The sequence below is a fragment of the Lemur catta genome, chromosome 3 (genome assembly GCF_020740605.2).
Source record: "Lemur catta isolate mLemCat1 chromosome 3, mLemCat1.pri, whole genome shotgun sequence".
Lineage (NCBI taxonomy): Eukaryota > Metazoa > Chordata > Mammalia > Primates > Lemuridae > Lemur > Lemur catta.
Window position 1 is genome coordinate 44,255,984 of NC_059130.1, and position 15,581 is coordinate 44,271,564.

General features: G+C 37.4%; 1 long non-coding RNA gene across 4 annotated transcripts in view; it reads left to right on the plus strand.

The window, feature by feature from the left end:
- Positions 1 to 15,581, plus strand: part of LOC123635324 — a 62,495-nt gene that overhangs the window by 24,561 nt on the left and 22,353 nt on the right. Inside the window, exon 1 of one of the 4 annotated variants that reach the window (XR_006734100.1) lies at positions 2,330 to 3,103. The exons of the other annotated variants lie outside the window; for them this stretch is intronic. This is a non-coding gene — a long non-coding RNA (uncharacterized LOC123635324). Of the gene's footprint in view, positions 1 to 2,329; positions 3,104 to 15,581 lie in introns of those variants that run through there. 4 annotated transcript variants of the gene reach the window in all.

Here is a 15,581-nt window from a genome sequence, read left to right on the forward strand (position 1 = left end):
TTGTGCATGCCTCACCTTACCCAGTATGCATGTGTATGTAAGAAAAATCCATGTAGGCATTTACTAAATCATGCCAATGCAGATATATGATAGGAATTACAGTAGTTCTTTATAAGAATGAATAAACTGCTATCCCCTTTACTCAGAAAATAATTGTGGTTATAAGCTAGTCGGTGTTAAATGTGGCATACATTCTTCATTTACAATATCCTCCTTCATCTCTTCCCTTTGCTTCTCAGCTCATTGCTCACCTGACACAACTCCAAAAAACTAGTCCCATATTTTTCTGCTCTGTTGCTTGGGCTATGATGCAGTGGCATCATCATACCTCACTGCAACCTCAAACTCCTGGGCTCAAGTGATCCTGCTGCCTCAGCCTCCTGAGAAGCTGGGACTGCAGGCACCTGTCAACACACCCAGCTAATATTTCTAGTTTTTGTAGAGTCGGGGTCTGGCTCTTGCTCTGGCTGGCCTCGAACTTCTGGCCCCAAGCAATCCTCTTGCTTTGAACTCTCAAAGTTCTGGGATTACAGGCATAAGCCACCATGGCCAGGCAAGTCCCACATTTTTAATGTTGCTAAAAGCTCTCTTCTCTGTGGATTCATCTAAGAACTCAGACATTAACACTCAAAGCTGCCAGAGGATTGTGATGGCAGTGGAGTCAGTACCAACTGGCCCGAGAATGCCAAGCTTGTGGAATCTTCAGACTCCATTCATTCATTCAACAAAGATTTATCAAGTGCCTCCTATGTCATGGCCTCTAAGGATATGATATTCTGTAAGATAGTCTTTGCTTTCCAGTGTTGAGAGCCCCAAATAATATATTTAAGATTTCAAATAGTGAATTCAGTAGGCAACCTTTACTTCATTAAATTCCGTTTGTTGCTCTGATGACTTTTATTTCATATTGACTGTTGCTATTTCAGATTGTTCACAATATTTTTAAACTTATTAAGATTGCCTGTTTTGTTGTTCAAAAACTGGTAGTAAAATGATAAGGCTACTTTGTATAACAGCTTTGAATTCAGGTGCTTTGGTATCCATCACGTGTGTGTGTGTGTGTGTGTGTATGTGTATATATATGTATATATATATACACACATATATATACATATATACACACACATATATGTATATATATGTGTGTGTATATATGTGTGTGTATATATATATATATGGTCATGAACCTTATAACAACATTTAAGTCAATGATGGACCGCATATACGATGGTGGTCCCATAAGATTATAATACCATATTTTTACTGTACCTTTTCTATGTTCAATTATGTGTAGATACAGAAATACTTACCATTGTGTTCCAATTGCCTACAGTATTCAGCACAGTAACATGCTGTACAGGTTTGCAGCCTAGGAGCAATAGGCTATACTATATAGCCTACGTCTGTAGTAGGCTATACCATCTAGGTTTGTGTAAGCACACTCTATAATGTTTACACAATGACAAAACTGCCTAATGATGCATTTCTCAGAACATACCTCATTGTTAAGCAACACTTGACTCTGCATGTGTGCATGTGTGTGTGTGTGTTTGTGTCTGTCTGTATATTCTAAAATAGACCAATTAGTGTTAGAGGGTCAGTTTTGGCAAAAGAAATTTTAAACTACTATTAGTCCTAAGTTTGCTTAGCATTTGAGTTTAGTTCAACTATTTATGTTAGGAATTACATTTTGTTGGATCATATGGTAGTTTTATTGTTAGTTTTTTGAGGAACCTCCACAATGTTTTCCATAATGGCTGCAGTAATTTATATTCTCACCAACAGTGTATAAAAGTCCCCCTTTCTCTGCATCCTCGCCAGCATTTGTTACTTTTTGTCTTTTTGATAATGACTATTCTAATTAGGATGAGATGATAACTCATTGCAGCTTTAGTGATGATTGGTGATGTTAAACCTTTTTCATATATCTGTTGGCCATTTGTATGTCTTCTGATCCGGCAAATATATATCCAGGATATGTACTGGGTATATATCCAAAGGAAATGAAATCAGTATTTTGAAGAAATATCTGCACTCCCATGTTTATTGCAGCACTGTTTACAATAGTCAAGATATGAAATCCACCTAAATATCCATCAACAGATGAATGGATAAAGAAAATGTGGTATATTTAATACATATACAATAGAATCCTACTTAGCCATAAAAAGATGAAATTCTGTCATTCACAGCAACATAGCCACATGAATGAGATTGGAGGACATGTTAAGTGAAATAAGCCAGGCACAGAAAGATAAATATGTGTTCTCATTCATTTGTGGAAACTAAAAAAGTTGATCTCATAGAAACAGAGTTGAACAGTGGTTACTTAAAGGTGGGGAAGGGGAAGAGGGGACAGGGAGAGGTTGATTAACACATACAAAAGTCCAGCTAGATATGAGGAATAAGTTCTAGTGTTCTATAGCACTATGAGATGACTATAATTAAAAACAATTTATTGTACACAGGCAGTCCTCGTGTTATGGACAACCTGATTTACAGTGTTCCATATTTATGAACGGGCTCCTAAGGCTCATAAGGATAATTCATAATTAAATAATTAAATCCATAACTCAGGAACTAGTGTCTTCCATGCATGTAAACAAACCTGCATGGTAGAAGCCGTTCACTGGTGCTGAATCTTTACGCTACAGCTAGTCTCATAGAGAGACAGAGATGCGGCTGATAGAAACAGAAGAACGTGAAGAGTCAGAAGATCCAGAGACAAGAAAGTTATGACAAAAGAATTCTCTGAGACCTTTCATCACACTGAATGCAGGATTTGCCAAGTTTGAGGAGCAAGATCCTAATAAGGAGCAGTTCACAAAAGTTTACCATGCAGTTAACAAGAACATCAGCTGCTACAAAGCCATTTATGACAAAAAAAGAAAAAGACTGTGCAAACAACCCTAGATACCTCTTTCAAGAAACCAGCTTCAGTGGTCAGCTCCTCTCCTCCAGCAAAAGAATTAAATCCTGATTCTCGAACACCCACTCCATCCCCTCCAGCACCATGTCCATCATCATCTTCCGATCAATGTCAGCCTGCCTTCTTGCCTCAAAATTCCCCCTTCCAGTAAGCAAGACATTGATGTAACATTAGGTGAGTGTTAACCTTTAATATTCTTTTTTGAGATTTCTATCTCCTGTCTAAACTTTTTGTGTGAGTTTGTTTTTATGTTCTGTTTGTTTAAATTGAAAGAAAGACCACAATGATTTCCATACCTTATTATTATATTACAGTACAGGGGTATTATTATTATTACAGGATTACACTGTCATTATTACCACATATGAGCCATTATACTATTGTTATTATTATTACTGTGTACGCTCTGTTTATCAGGGATTCGAGTTACATAAAAATTTGACCTAAAGATGTTCTCAGGAACATATCTCATCCTTAACCTGGGGAACGCCTGTATTTTCAAATAGCTAGAAGAGCAGATTTTAAATGTTCCCAATACAAAGAAATGATAAATATTTGAGGTGATGGATGTGCTAATTACCCTGATTTGATCATTATGCATTACATATATGTATCAAAATATCACACTGTACCCCATAAATATGTAGAATTATTATGTGTCAATTAAGAATAATAGGTCATTTCCACTTGGGGAGATAGACCCATTCCCTCTCTGGAACATACTGTGCTTAATAAATCTTGGTGCTTAGCTTGCTTACAAAAAAAAAAGAATAATAAAATTTTTAAAAAGAAAAAAATTACATTTTGCTGCTAGTCCTTTTACATTCCAAGTTACTTTTTAATATCTTAAGACCTGTCTTGACTTTTAATTTGTTTTAAGACTTTCCCCTTTCCTTCTCCTCCTTCCACCAAGCAATAAACCAGATCCCTCTGAATGACAAATTTATGGTCAGTTATGCAAAGAAAAATAGTTTGTCAAACCAAAATAATTGAAGGCTACTTCACATCTTATCAGGTATTCTTTCTACAAAGTTTATAATTATAATAAACTATCAAACTTCTTATCTCAGAAATAATAGACATCTGATACTATCTAGAAATAGAGCCTACAACTCAAACACCGAGATAATGATCTTGACCAAATTTTAGTTTGATAAAAGCTATGATCCTTTTTACCAGAAAAAAATGTACATTAGCACCAAATTTTACCCTCATCTTTGAACAACGCTGTGTGTGTGTCAGTAAGAAACTGTACTCCGGGTGATTAGCTCCACTTCCTTTTAAGGTTAACTTATATTTTTATGAGATTACTGTCCCTTGAAGAAAGATAATTCCTTATGTATCTGAGTGTCAGTGTTTGGGTTATAGTACATACTTAAATGTTAAGTAGAACATTCCTGATATCAAAACATCATAAGAAATGAGAAAATGGAATAATATTAGTCTTAGGTATATAAGTAGATACAGAAACTGACATCAAAATCCTGAAAATAGTCTCAAATTTATCTAGCCTATACTGACTGAGAACAAAAAAAATATGTAGAATGTTTGTTTCTCTCATTTTGAAATTGTTGGGTCCCTTTTGTGTTGTGTGAAGACTTAAATGCCAGAAATGACTCATTAAGTTCCAAAGAAAATCCAGAAATTATTAAATTCGGAAGTCATTCTCTGAATTTTCTATCCTGAAGCAAATAATTAAGTCTGGACTGAAGGCTTATAAAATTCTGTTACATTTTCTTCACCAATCTAACTGGAACCAGTCCTTTCCAATTAATTCTTCATTTAAGAGAAGTGCTGGTGGTATAGGTTCGTGTTATAATTTCTTTATCTGTATCCAATCATCAATGGAATCTAATATTTGATGTTGTTACTGAACCAAATTGGGGTCCACTCACCTGGCGCAGCAAAGCCAGACACCGACGCCGAGAGGTGCAGTGGGACAAAGAAGCGTTTTTATTGTGTGGCACCATACAAGGAGAGCAGGCAGCTAATGCTTAAGACCTGAACTCCCCCATGGTTTACAAGCAAGGGTTTTTAAAAGCAGAGTTACATTTCAGGAAAGCAGAAGTTGCAGGCAAAATTGTAAATTAACATAGGGAGGTTGTACATTAGCCTGGCCCCAAAAGGCAGGATATCTCAAAGCAGAGGGCTTGCAGGTCATAGGTGGATTGATTCTTTAACTAGCCGAAAGAAATGTTAAGAGCATTGTGGGGGGGAAAGGGCACACCTCAAATCAGGGTTTGGGTGTGGCAAATTCATAACATATAACCAAAATGTTTGTACCCCCATAGTATCCTGAAATTAAAAAAAAAAAAAAAAAAAGATGGCATGACTTTCTCCAGGCCCCTCAGGCAGAAATTTAGAAGAAAGAAAGGTGGTCAGAATTCAATTCCTCAGTTCCCTGTTATCTGCATTTTCCATTGGTGGGGCTTTCTGAAAAACAACTCAAGCACATATGTTAGGATACCATCTTTTAGTTTCCACAGGGAACCAAAACACCTTGTGACTCTGGCTTGCCTGGAAGGTCACTGTTCTCATTAGGTTGCCCATTCACTTTTCAAAGCCTCTAGGTGCCCGGAACTTTCCTGAAGGGACTCAAGATTTTCCTTTATTTCTATGCTTGGGGTGCCCAGCAGGATACTAAAAGGGGTCCCTGCTCTTTCTCAATGTCTATTCCCTTTCTTCATTTACTAGAAAAATTGGCACAAAGGAACCTGTCATGGCTTGCAAGGCAATTTTGCAATGACAAAAATATCCAGTGGTCAGTCTTACAAATGCAATGACTTATTCAAATAACCCACAGTTACACAGTTGGTTTTTAAAGAGGTCTTCTGATTTTGCTGTCAGGGACCTAAGGGCCAATGAAGGATCTCAGGAGTTAAATCCACCTCATGCAGTTGTTGCCTGGTTCTGAGCTGTCCACTGGAATAAAACATCTGCATACAAAAAAGGAGTTTAGAGTTGCCCATCTGGACTTGAGGGGAAGAGAGCCCTAGCTGCTGTAGATGATCCAAAACTCTGTTTTCCATGGCTGATTTTATAGCTTTTTTTCAGCCCATCTCGAGATGAGCTCAGCTATCTTACCCAGCACTGTTTCTGCAGAGTGGCCCCTGCTCTGCAGTTCCAGCCAGTCAGTCCCAGCCTTGGCGCATATACAGGGAGGCTGTATCAATGGCAGTAAACACTGTCTTTACATATCCATGTAAGGAGATGAAACATGTTTATAGAGCTGCATAAGCATTTCTTTTACACAACTCTAAAAACAATCTCCACTGCTGATTGAGATTCTGAACTGTTTATTTCCCACCCACTTGGCCTTGGGCCCATCTTTAGTTGAACTACTTTATCAACCAGGTTTGGAGACTAGCAAAACCTAAAGTCCTTGTCACGACCCACTCAACAATCACCCAGAGCTTAGCAGTGGTGGGATTCAGTTGTTTCTAGGATTTTATTCCCATTATAATATAAATACTTCAGTGGTTCTACGGATGTCAGCTCAAATGTCAGCTGATAATGTTGACAATATGAATTTGTACTTATAACTATGATTTGTTATCAATAAAAACTTTCCTGAAGCCTTGAGGAATTTGGTAGCAGATGACATATCAAGACTTGCCATTTATATAGTTGTTCAAATCGTCTTGAACCAGTCATTATTGACCAAAGAAAAGTGATTTGTTTTATTTTGTAAAATATTATTTTGATTCAAAAATCTAACATTAATGAGAAACCACTTTCTCATCAATGAGAGATAAGGTTGAAAACACAGTGAGCAGATATCTCAATGATGCAGAGAAATAAAAATGTAATGGAAGGTGGTGAAGCCATATACTTCATAGCAAGACACTCAGATTCTTAGTATAAACAAAAAATACTGGCTGCCATCTCCCTTCTCTTTCTTTGGGATGTTACACCATCTCTCTGCTTTCTTTCCCCCCACTTCTCTCTCTCTCTCTCTCTCTCTCATTCTTTCTGTCCTTCTAAAGGATAAAATAAATTTTACTTTTATAACTTAATTTCTGTGTGAGAAATCTTTCTCCACCTGCACCATGAGCACCTACTAAGCTTTCCACCCTGACATATAATACTTATATATAATAAACATATAATCAGATGTACATACTAAAAAAACACTTTGCTTTTATGGCAAAATTACGCATATTAGCGCAAGTCTTATTTAAGTGAAAGTCATCTTAAAAAGAGTAACATGTATTGAATTTATATAAAATTGACAATTGTAAGAGTAATATTATTTTTACATTTTAAAATGAATGTAGGATTAGCAGTTCTGCAAAGAAATGAATCCTTATTCAGGGATCTTGCTCATCTAACTTACTTATTCTTCCTAAGAGAAGTGATAACAGCAAAGATCTGACATAGTCACCACAATAAAATCATTGAGTAGAACCACGCAAGCTAGTATCCCAATGTTTACAATCTGATTTTTTGGGCTCCATTTACCACGTAGAAGATTAAAGGCTACAATTCCTCTCCTTCCTGTAGCATGCCTCATGGGGAGAATATGCTGTCCCTAGTGATATTTAAATAGTTCTCCAGCTGGTGGGTTTCTATAGGTGTCTCTCAACCTTTTTATAACCTCTGCCCTTCTTTAATAAAGAAAAATCTCATATTTCTCTGGAAATTATTTTGTGCTCTGCCTGCAAAAAGGGAAAATCAAGTGGGTGAAGAGAAGGGAAAGGATCATTGTTCTATTTGTTTTCTGTTTTCTGGCTTCCTTCATGAGCCAAGAAGATTATATCAAACTTTTTTCTTTCTGTAGCTTTGGAAAATCTATTATTGTTAATTTGTTTCTAAATATAAAACATATAATATGGAACATGTTTTATTCAAGCTATGTACATTCCACTCTTTGTTTCTATTGCCCCCTTCTAGATATGCAGCTTGTCCTGAAAATGGAAATAGCGTTGTTTCTCAGATGTTAAAAATAAACTAATTCTGGGGGCACTGGATATGGTTCTAGCCCTTTTAGGGATAAAAATATGGATTTATCTTATGCATATGTCAAAATTATAATCTAGTTTCTTAACTATTGAACAAATGGTTTTGGGACAAGATGGGCAAGAACTGACTTGAGAGGATAATGAAGGGGCTACTGTATCACTCTCTACTTATCCAGTACAACACTGAAGGAATTCCTAGGAGGTATCTTGAAACTACTAGTGATCTCTGGCTAATACTGCTCTGAAGGCTACAGTGCTTTCACCTTTATTGCCCAAGGAAAGGCTGTCACCTTTCTTTGGGCAATAATGACTGGTTCAGGATGAACAACCATATAAATGGCAAGTCCTGATATCTCATTTGCTACTAAATTCCTGAATGCTTTCGGAAAATTTTGTTGTTAATGATAGATCATGGTTATAAGTACAAATTCACATTGTCAAAATCATCAGCTGATACTTGAGGTGACATCAACAGAACCACTAATGTTTACATTGTACAGTGTTCTTTTTGTCCTCTTTGGTTGAGAAACTTCTTCGTTGTCTGATGATCATACAGTTTGATATCCTTGACCCATATAGTTCTTAAAATCATTTCCAATTAATATGGAAATATACTTTTTATTTTAGTCCTGAATTTGGTTAATATGGTTACCAATAATCATTTTACTTAGAAAAGCAGAAGATATAAATGGGGTTTCTGGACTTACTATGCTGTCTCGCTTGTAATGACAGCACATAGTCCTCTCTGTTTAGTCCACGTAACCTTTTGTAAAACCTTAGACCTTGCATCTCTGATCCCCTGGAGGAGCCAGTTTTTCAGGTCTCACTGTGTGCTGGGCGCTGGGTTAAGCATTCACACCCTTGTGCCATTTCATGCCCATAGCAGCCCACTGAGGTAGTCAGTGTTTCCCCCACTTTCCAGATGCAGAAACAGGTTCAGAGAGAGTGAGTACTTGCCCAAGGTCACTCAACTAGTGAGTGATGGAGCCCAAATTCAAACTCATATCTATCTGACCTGCAGCCTATGATCTGCAACATGACTTCAAGGACCCTTCAAAAGTAATATTTGACATTTTCTCTTACAGCATTCTGTGCATCCTCACTGAGCTACTTCCAGAGCCAATCAATTTACTGGATCTATCTTTTCTAATTTTTGATAAAGAAATATTTCACACCACCTAGGACAGTATGTAGGTCATGTGTTGATGCCCCCATTCTTCTGGTCCCCTTTTATCACCCTAATCTAGAGGCCATTGCTAAGCAAATCCCTGCTATAGTTTGCTCAGGCCAAACTATGTGGATGTCTTCTTTTATCCTGTAGAGGCAATTTTTCTTCTGTTAGAACTCCTGTGAGTGAAATAGGAATATGTTTTCCCTAAACTCAAATATTCAGGGAACTGCTAATAGACATTAAAATATTGCAGTCTGTTCTCAGTAAGCAAAGTCCACTCACGACCACCATTTGGCACACTGAAATTTTTGTGTGAGAGCAATCCAAAGCATTGTGGCCACAAGATACGGAGATGATGACCATGTCTCTGGAGCATTTTTCCATCTTTGCAAGTGGAAGATGTTAGTTGGCAAGAATGTAAGAACCACAGAGGGTCTGGATAATGGCAGTAGAGGCTCTGTATATTAAAATACACTGTCTGGAATTTCTTCAGTGAGGGAAACCCAATGTGAGGATTGACTTCATTTCTCTCAGGTATCTTATTTCCTTGTACCATTTCACCTGGTAGAATTTCATCCTGGAACTTCTGATGATGAAATTAACTAGTGTTGCTATGATCTAAAGCTGAGAGATAAAATCAAGTTTGGCAATTTGGGCCAATTTCATTTCCTCACAAAACTGGAGGCAAGGTGGTTAAATTTCACAAAATATACCTGTTTAAATTCAGCCACTCTGAAATGAGGGAAGGTGTCATTTTTATATGCTGACTGATTAATGTTCTCTGAGAAGATGCAAAGAAATAAATATTAATATAAGACATTTGGTATTCTGGTTAACAAGAGAGATATTTAAGAAGATACAGGGACAAAGAAGAACAATAAATTTTTAAAGACCAACATTGTATGAGTTCAAATATCTGGTATGTATTCTTGCACTTAAAACTTGGTAGCAAGTGAAACAATGTCAAGATGTATCAATGGAGTAGATTCTATTTTTAGAAACTTCAATTGCAAAGCTTAAACTGAATTATAATTTGATTGAGGTATTTAATGAATGAGTTGGTTCATAAATGCTGATAGTATTTTTAAAGTAGATGTCACTTGCATTGAATTATTAACCAACTGCTGAGTGCACCTGTGTATTTTTTTAATTAAATTTATTTAGTTTGCTAATATAGGAAAGATATAGTAGAGTTTTTCTCTACTGAAATAGGGAAATAAGGAAAATAAGTTGCATAATAATTAGAAAATATTTTGGGATTTCAAAGTCTGGAAATGTAATATATTTTTTTCCCCCAACCAGCCCTGTGTCATTAAATTCTTACTAGATGCACTCACCAGATCTAAGACTATGTTGTGGATGAGTATTGCTTTTCCCCAGAGAGTAAATTTATTGTTTTGAGAATTCAATATAGCCTTCTTGGAAGTAGCTCTGCTGGATGGTTTCCCTGTTATTCACAACTGGGTTATTTTGAGTTTATAAAAATGGAAGATATTTCGGTTAATTTCATTGATATTTACGTAATGTCTGTGCTAGAACCTGGGAAAGATACAAAGTTAATACTCAACCTTAAACTCCAAGAATATGCCACCTGGCAGGAATAGTTTATTTTTGAATAGTACTGTTTGCCTTTTATAATGAATGCTACATGTTACATCTTTATTTTATTCTAATAACTATGCAACAGAGCACATGAGAAAACTGGGCATAAAGAGCTTATAGACTCTATTTAATATATAGTAGTTAGTTGGTGGACAAACCAGGACTAGATCTAGTCTTCTAATCCATAAACCAGAGAACACCAGAAGTCTGAAAAGTGGGCTGTAGTCCTGGTTGACCAGTTACTAGCTGTGCAGCCTAGGATCAGTCACTACCTCTGGGGCCTCAGTTTTCCCAACTGTACAATCTCTAATATTCCTTCTAGTTCTAAAGTTCCAAGACTGTTTCCCCTAAAAGAGGAACTGTGACAACCTGGAAGGAAGACCATGCTTCCTTCCAGGCGTAGTTTTCTCAACTTTCTCTTCCTGGTTTAATACTCTTCTGCCTCTTTCTGTGAATCCAGATAGAACAGAGTTTTTCTAAAGATGTCTCTTTTATCCTCTCTTCCTAAGTTACTTCATTATAAGTGAATGCTTTGGACATCTTCTTTAACATGTGACTACTGTGTTTCCCATTTTTAAGGTCTCTTTTTCAAAAGCGTATTTGGCTCCTTTGAACATGTTAAAGTTCCGTGTGGGAGAAAACTCTCTGAACTCTCTTCAGTAGCAGCAGCGCTTGCTCGCTAAGGACTCGCAAAGATTTAGTGCCACTTCCACGTCATCTTCCATGACCCCATTAAGACTATCAAGTTGTTCAAACCTTGGAGTGTTGGGAATTTGAGGCCTACCACGTTCAAGACTGAGGAAATCCGGTCCTGTCTCAAATTAGACGACTTTCCACACGCTGTTCACATCATTTCCCACCATCATTTTTCAATATTTTTCTTAACCTGGTAGGAGGATTGTGCCAAAATCCCTGACACATCCTCCCCTCAGCCTCAGTGTCACTGATGAGCTATACAAGTGGGTGTTACATCCAGTTCATCCTGCGTATGCAACTACTCTCTGCTTCATCAGCTGCTGTATCATTTTGTGTTTGGTGGAAGTTAACTTAAAATTTAATGTTTTCTTCCGAGGACTCAAAGTTTATCAAGTGACCAGAGCATTATTTAGGAATAGCGACTATTTTTGAAATGCTATTATTCTCACAATGCCTGTTAATAGCTAAACAATAACCACAAATCAATCACTTGCTGAGTATCTCAAATGACTTCTGTTGTTCTGTCTGAATACTGTAATACAAGTTTAATTTCTTATTAGCCTGTCAGTATTATATGGTTTTCTGTGTGATGAACAAGCTGGAGTTTTAATTTTAAATTCTCTGTTAAGTTTCCTCTAAGCAAGAGAGTGAAGTGGTCCACGGCTGCCTTAAAGCCAGACAGTCTTTTTTTCACATGCAATAAATGTACAGGAAGGTATCTGTTTCCATGAGAGACTGATTCCATCTGCATTAAAAGAAAATTATAGAGGATATTAGCCAATTTCCATTATGAACTTGAGAAGTCCAGGAAATTTCTCTACTGATGCCTAGTCTATATTTACTCTCTATCCTAAAATTTTGTTGCTAGACTGGTGTCTGCAACATTTAAATCAGTTAAATTAACCGTGTCTGGAGTTTAAAATTTCTCTGGTTGTACTCTAATATTTACATAAACTGAACACCTTATTTATTAATGCTCAGAGGCAGTGAGTGTAGTAGAAAAGGCATGGAGGCAGTCTGTCTAGGCATGGCAGTGGGACATAGGGGTGGTGGGAATCTGTGTATGTGCGTGTGTGTGTGTGTGTGTGTGCGCGCGCACGTGCACGCACATGGGGTGGGAGGGGTGGAGTTGGAGGGGTGCTCATGTAGTGAGCATGCAAAACCTTATAAAAGTCCCACTGAAAATAGTGCCTCTTGATTTGGATGTGTCCCAAGCCTGGCTGGGACACAAGCTTCAATAAGAAAATCTTCTGGCTACACTGAGTTCTTGTACTCCTTCTGAGACACTCTTTCTGATGAGTCTGATAATTTCCACCTGACAGTCACCTTCGTGACTCAGGCTAGAAGCCATCTCTTTGGTGTGAGCTTCCCTGAAATTTCCAAACGCCAGGCAGAACTAATAGCTTTGTGCATTTTACATACTGGTGATAAACATTATACTGGGTGTTAATGAATATGTCTCTCCAGCTCGATTGCAGCTTATTTGAGGGGAGCAATTCTGTTTTATACATTTTAATAGAGGCAGCATAGGAAGTTAGGAAGAACTGGAGCATCAAAGCCAGACCTGATTTCAAATTAATTTCACTACTGTGTGCTGTGTTGCCTTGAATAAATTACTCAATGCTTAACCTCAGTTACCTCATATGTGACAGGGATACTGTAATGCCTAATTCCGTACGGTTTTTTTGATAAGTACAAAAGGGTCCTCACATATTTCATTTCCTTATATCTTAACTAAAGTCATAAGAATCATTCAATATTCTAATGTTCTTTGACCTAGACTGTCCTGGTAACCTAAAGTTCATACCCCCTCTTCCAAAAGAATTTGGCACCTTCTCGATAATAGTGGCCTGACAGGGCCATGGGATACCTTGGTGATGACCAGACTTCATCAGTGAGGATATTCATAAAGACCACAGTTAAAGAGTCAACCGTTCAGGAAGCTATAAAAATGATGTCATCCCTATATAGAAAGTTAATTCAGATGACCTCATTCATTCAAAAGATAACTTCTGAGTACTTACTATCTGCCTGCCAACTGTGCCAGATGCTATGAAGATTACAAACTACTGGATGGCAAAGGTTTTAAAATTAAATTAATAAAAAAATTACAACTAAGTGAAGTGTTATGAAAGAAAGAAATAAGAGCTGAGATCCTGAGTTCCTTCCCAAACCTAACCTATATGATTCAATGTTTAAATTTCCAAGAAAGTAGAAAATTGATTCACAAGTTGCAAGTGGAAATTCAAGGTCCTTTGTAAATTTGTTTAACCCTACTTATTTAATCTTTTGTTTTATTTCTTCCTGATGTCCTATCTGGTCAGGGCCTCCTTCTGGTGGCACAGTCAGCATCCCTGTGTCTATTCAAATGTTGTTTCCTTTACTTGGAATTTACTCCTCATTTCCACACTTGTAAAATGAGCTGGTGAGACTAAATGATCTTTAAGATTTCTTATCTCTAAAATATTTTGGTTCTGTTAACCCTGCCAGTGAAGGAGGAGGCAAGATTGTGCTCCCTACATTTTTACTTCTAAATATTATTTTCTGTGCTCAGTCATCATGATTTACTGTTTTTAGCTCTTCCTAGTATTAGAGCTCCAAACAGAAGAAGCTGGAATGTAGGGCATGCATTACATGAAAAGTGAAATGTTTTGAAAGGGCTTTGAAGTGTTGAATAGGAATACTGTATTAAGAGCATTCCACCAAATGGAAGAAACCTGGAAACTGGACAAGCTGTGGATGTGCAGATGGTATTACTAACCATCAGTCAAGCAGAGAACACAGCCTATGTGTATAGATCGATCTGTCATGTGTCTCTATACATTGAGATGTACCAAGAAGTTGTCAGCAGTTGTTATTTCTGTATGTATTGCCTCCAAAGAGAATAGTCAAATTGCCCAAATTACATAGCCTAGAAGTTTCAGTTTAGTCTGTAGCAATATGAAGGAATCCATTTAAGATGTCTCCTGTGAGAGAGGATGCTTCCACAAATGCAAATTGACAGAAAGTGGGTTTGCTCATGGATGAGTCGGTGGAGGGTGGGAGCAGAGAGGATGATCCCCTAGCTTTATAGTTCTTTGAAAGATCTCCTTTTTTCTAATACCAGGCAGTATACAAACTACAGTAATCCAATGTGCTCCATGTCACCCTACAACATTTTACAATTGGAATATGAGTGAATTGCTCTGCCTTAGCCGGCACTAATGTTAAAGAACAGCAGAGAGTCCTTTAGGTAAGTATGAGCATGAGTCAGTCAGCCATTGGAGTATTACAGAGGGGTGTTATTTCTCAGAGATAAGGGAACAAAGAGGTCTTAATATCCGGCTCAGCCAGGGCAGGAAATTGCCTACTTCCTGAGCCAGTGTGGTAGAGGCTGTGGGATGGGAACCAGATCTTGGAGGGAGGAGGCCAGTAAGTGCAGGAGACCTCAGGATTTTATCGTAGGGCACATGGACTTTGTAAGAGAATGTCAAAAACTCGTTTTGTTTTTATTAATAGCACCGAAAGATGCTTGGCAAAGAATTAATGACACTAAAGCATTCTTATAAATGTCATGGGTGGACATTAATTTTTACAGACAGACATTCATTCTCAGATGTTTATGCTTTCCAGTCTTGAACCTCCTCCTGTCAGTGGTATGTGCCAACATTTTAATTTTAAAGACTATCAATTATCCTGTTAATCCTAAACTCTATTATAAAAGTGTAAAGTACCAGGTTGACCTTACATCCCCAGTCCTAATTACATACATATGTTTTTATAGGCACCTATCCAACCCCAATGACACCCACAAACTTAGTTTGCAAAGCTCTTAACCTCTCTGCTTTCTTTTCCTCATTGGTAAGTCAAGAGTGTCAAATTAGATGAACTAACTCAAAGGTTTGGGTTCTAAAGAAAAGTGGCAGAAATTCCATCAAGTACAAGACTGTATAGTGGGAGAAGGATTTGGAATCCTAGTCACCTGAGCTTAAACCTCTGCACCTCCAATTATCAGCTGTGTGAAATTGAGAACATTCTCTAATCTCCTCAAGCTGGTAACAGCATCTGTAGCTGCAATAATTCCCAAATTTAAGGGCTGTTAAAGAATTAAATGACATAGGGCATTAATGTGTCTCACAGACATGTATTTAGGTAGATGTTCCTTTTCCCTCCCTTCTCTTCCTCTAGTGTTACATGCGCTTTATAGATTTTACTACTTTTTACTAAAAAAAAAAAGAACCAG